Here is a 5248-nt window from a genome sequence, read left to right on the forward strand (position 1 = left end):
GTTATAAAACAAACTTTGTACAAAAGTTATAAAAAATCGCCAAAGTTTCAAGTGGCTACAAAATACCGTTGATTTTTTATATTTTTTTTTTTTTTTCACAAAAAATGTCTGCCAACACTAATCACCAGTAGTCATTCGCTCGATTTCATTTTGTTTCGTCGAGTTTTTTTTTTGTGCCCGGCATTTTCTTACATATTACTTAAATTTTATCATTGATCATTAATTACATCTAAATTAGCAAAAGTCGTTTTCTAACAGCGGTCGGTCGGCCCTCGGCAGGCAATGGCAAAACCTCTCGATTGTTTTTCTGCCTTGAAAAAGCTTCTCATAAAACCACCATTCGCCGTTCTGTGGCGGGGTAGAATTGTAGGTCCCTCCAAATGTGTAAGCGCCAAAATATTATTATTATTATCATACACACACACACACACATATCGCTCATTTACATACTTTAATAGTGTCATAACTGGAAAAAAAACTCGAGAAAAACGATTTTAAAATTTTGAATTCACATATCCTTCCATAGTAAAAATTAATACATGCTATACTGGTAAGCGGTAGCGGTAATTACTGCACACTCAATTCAAAATTTGCATTTTTTGGATTATGACACTATTGAAGTAAATGAGCGATATGTGCATATGTGCATATTTCGATCGACGCTTGTATGAACCTTATCTAACATATTTTGGGGTTTTGATTTCTTTACATACACACATTGTGCATATTTTTATTAATAAGAGCATAAACCAACTACAAACATACAAACATACAAACATTTATTGTTTATTCTTCTTTGTTCGCTTCTATCGAGCACACTCAACGTCACTCAATGCTATAAAAACAAAACAAAAAAAATAACAACTTTTCATGGGCAAGCGTATGAATGAATGATGAGTTGTGCTTGTTTGTCATTGGAACCAGAATTGCCAACCGGTCCTGTGGCGCAATGGATAACGCGTCTGACTACGGATCAGAAGATTCCAGGTTCGACTCCTGGCAGGATCGAAGTATAGCAATTCATTATTTTTTATGAAAGTTTTAATTATAATATGAGAAAAAGTATACATATTTACATATGTACATACTCGTCTTCCACGCATATGACTACGCTAGGCATTAATATTTCGAAATTGGTAAAATAAAGTTGAAAACATCGAAGTCTTCAATTAAAAGGAAATGCATGAATGTGAATCTAAAAAATATTTGTCGCTATTTTGCATGTATTCCTGCATATTGTTTTTTTAATTTTTATCTTTATTTGATTTTTGTTTTTAATGTTTTTTTTTATTTTATTTTAGTTAAAAACAAAATAAATTTAATATGTGTCCTCTTCTAAATGTTCATATTTTCCAAAAAGGAAGTCCCGAAAATCTCGGAAAAGTTTCGACGAAATTCCAAGAAATAAGACACGAAGAAATTCACTTATTTTTTAACCCAAAAATTGCCAAAATAATCCCGAAATATCTTGAAAGTTCCGAAACTGCCGAAAAGGTCGTGAAAAAGATAAAAACAAAAATAAAATATTAAGATATAGGTCCAAACATTACCGAAAAAATCAAAACAAAAAAATTGCGAAAAATAAAAAAGTAAAACTAGGAAATTCGTAAAAAAAAATTAAAATATCTCAAAAAAGTCGCTAAAAACTAAACACGAAGAATTCCAGAGAGATAAAAAAAAATCAATAAATCATTAAAAGTTACGTTAAGTCCCCAATGGCACCGGTAAAATAAAACAAAAACAATACCGCAAAAACCCTGACTAGTACCGAGAAAATTTCGAAAAAAACATTTAAAAGACACAAAAAGAGCCGAAAATACCTCTGAAAGTCGCAAACAAAACGAAAGTATTTCTGCAAGTCTCGAAAATATCGCAAAAAAATTGCCAAAAATAAAGCAGAAAGTATCCCGAAAAAATCTGAATCTCCGCAAAATCCTAAAAGTAAAAAAACAAAAAAAAATTTATCGATACCGAAAAATCCTTTGAAAGTCTCGGGAAGTCTCAAAAAAATCGCGAAGAATTTCATTTTATAATCAATGTCAAAAAGGCAAATATAAGCCCGCTTCGTTTTTTGCTCCAAAAAATGTCGGGGAAAACTTTAGTGTTTCATTTTGGCTTAAAACAAAAAAGGTATTTATTTTTGCGAAAAAAAAATCATGACACAAATATGTATATTCAAAAATTAGATAGGGTATTATAGTTTATTAAATGCGTAAATTTGTTGCAGTCTGTACCGTAATAAAAGTCAACTGTCCCGCATTAATTGTGTAAACCTTTTGTTCAAACCTTTTAGGCAGTGAACAAATTAATTATTAATTAACTAATTAATAATTTAGCTGACATCGAGATTTTTTTAAAGTTCTTTGAAATTTTAATGACATGATTAGTTCAAAAAATTATTTTAAAAAAATCTGTGCAGTGTAGAATAACAATATGGGTGCCACATGAGATAGAAAATTTTGTAGAATTTAAAAACAATAAAGTTTTTTTGTTTTACAAGGACGAATAGGTATTGAAAATGCGCTTTTAAAAAATTTAATCTTTTTAGGTTAATAGAGTTTACAGGACGAAATTCGATGATGAGGTCATGCGTATATAAGTCCTCAAACAATAATTAAAAAAAAACAAAAACAATATTGAAAATTTTCAAGGCTATTTAGGACAAAATTTGTAAAGGACATTTTCGCTACCCATTTGTCCTTATGCACCAAAAAATTTAGTCTGTTTATATGATACCCTTATAAATCGTTATCCTACATTGCACTGAATTTTTTTTTAAATAGTCATATTTTATAAAGTTTATATAGGTTCAACAATGACAAGGTTGTTAAAATATTTTAAACTGCATTAGAAGAGCGATTCAAATTCAAATGCCTACTACATAACAAATGTACGTGTTTAAAGAATATGTTATTTTTTATCAGATACGAGAAATCAATGGCAACCCGTAGCGCGCAGATTTTGCACCAAGCACAGAGGCTCCTAGACCCGGATATTTGGCAAGTCTAGCCCGTGAGGTTTCTTTTTACCTTGCGTATATACATATATATACTTCATATGTACATATGTATGCAAATGAGCGATGTATAAAAAATCTACGACGGAATTTTATTTTCTGCTACGATTTTTCACGTCATTTACTCCGAAGGCTTTATTCAAATTACAAACTATGCGAATTTTTTGTAATTTTTTCGGTTTTTCGCAATTCACCCGAAATTTTGAGCGTGTAGGAGTCAAACGGATCTCAGTTTCGGACTCAGCGTGTCGAAATACATGTCGGTGGGTGGGTCTGGAAATCTTATGTTAAGTATAATAACCAGCAAAAATAAATGTATTTAAGTAATGCTGAAAATGCCGTTTTCTTGATCAAAATAAATGGTAGGAAAGAAGCCATTTTGGTAGGTTTTTGAACCAGCTCTTGGTAGGAAAGAAAGTTTTTCAGTGGTAACCCTGATTACCTGTCGCTTAGTTTGTGGCAGCAGAGCTCTCGTTCCCGTCCTACGTTTTCAAAAGTTTTTGTGTAGTGTATTGGATAGTGAAACCGTATCCCATGCGGAAGTTATTTCGATCCTTTTTGCTATCGAGAAATTTATGAAAACGGACATATACTTTTTAAAATTTTCAAGATTTGGATAGCTTTATAAAAATATTTTGGAATTAAAAAAAATGGATTCCGATATTTTTTAAGTAAATTTCTCACTCCCAAATTTAGGTGGGAACCCTATTCCGAAATACGCTGGAATGAATGGTACATATCTTGAGCGTATACATATGTACGGTGTATACTTAAAAAAAAATTCTGATTGAAATGGACAAAATAAAAATTTTTATTATAAGATGCGTGGCATCCCTGATGGAAAGTTATCAATAATACCTTTCATTTGATATCCATATTGCGATGTTTTAAATAAATTGTATAGAATCGAAAATAAGTGGCAACCTTACACTATTATCTTAAGGGATAACATTTTGTATATAGGGAATTGATTGTTTAAAAACCTTTTCTTGGTACCCATGAATAGTAATGTTTTAACTTTTTTTTCTACAAAAAATTAAATAAATATGCGATTCAAATTAGGTGGCAACGCTATTAAAAATATATTTGAATTAGGTATCTTTAAAATACCTTCCAATTGATACCCATATTATGATGTTGTAATTAATTTGTAACTAATTTCGAATAGGTGGCAAGCTTATACGAGTCTTCTCGGAGATAGCGCCCATTCAGATAACCTTAAAATCCAAAACATTATCTGTGTACAAAATTTTATCAAAATCGTTAGAGCCGTTTCCGAGAACGCTATGGATATATATGTATATATATATATATGTATTTATATATATACGCCCTGCAAAAAAAATGCGACTAATCCGTGGTGACTCCGGGAGCAATCGAAAAGGAACATGCGACTAATATCACTTTTGATCTCTTTATATATAATTCCATATATGGAATGAACTATTCGCTTTGTTCGAGCATGTCCTATGAAGAGACTAATTCTTCCCCTTTATACTCGAACAAATATAAAAAGCGACTACTCAATTTTAAAAAATAAAAATAAAAATTTGCGCCATCTGCGATTCGAACCGGGGTTAACAGATTTGATAAGCGAATACTCTATCTCTGTCCCAACGGCGCACATGAAATTTCATATATGATTAAACTGTTAACAGTACCTAGGGTTGCCAGATTTTTTTTTGCACGAAATCAGTACCTTAGACTTTTCCATACTATAAAAATCAGTACATACTTTTCAGTACACTTTTATTCAAAGCAAAATTATGAATGTAAGTACCATAAAATACTTTAAAACCCCAGAGTACTTGTTTTTAACAATATTTTGGTATACAAATAAACTGTAGTTCACAAAAAATAAAAATTGTATTCATTTTAACATGAGTGTACGCATTATACTGTGTTTACATGAGGCGATTTTACAGGCAACTTTTAGTTGAAAACAACAATCGCTTGGTGTGAACGGGCTTTCAACTAACCGCTTTCAATGCAGTTGGGGCAGCCAACTTTTGATTCAACTATTCGCCTCTAAAATCATGTGAACACCTTTTCAACATGTACATAGTATAAATTACCCTCATAATATCATTGTACACAGGAGCCAACAAATAATTTAATATTTATGACATTTTTGAATAGCAATAATGAGATCATTTCCACTTACAAGTGTTTAAATAGTTACAGAATTTATTACATTTCATTTTAAAATTAAAAGAAGTCGGATTCTCTCTT

The 5248-nt window shown here is 31.0% G+C and overlaps 1 non-coding gene across 1 annotated transcript; it reads left to right on the forward strand.

The window, feature by feature from the left end:
• Positions 1-935: 935 nt before the first annotated feature.
• Positions 936-1008, forward strand: TRNAR-ACG (transfer RNA arginine (anticodon ACG)). Its single transcript has one exon. It is a non-coding gene; the product is annotated as a tRNA-Arg (tRNA).
• The last annotated feature ends 4240 nt before the right edge of the window (positions 1009-5248 follow it).

The sequence above is a fragment of the Rhagoletis zephyria genome, unplaced genomic scaffold (genome assembly GCF_001687245.7).
Source record: "Rhagoletis zephyria isolate East Lansing unplaced genomic scaffold, Rhagoletis_zephyria_1.1 Rzeph_scaffold_12624, whole genome shotgun sequence".
NCBI classification, from domain to species: Eukaryota; Metazoa; Arthropoda; class Insecta; order Diptera; family Tephritidae; genus Rhagoletis; species Rhagoletis zephyria.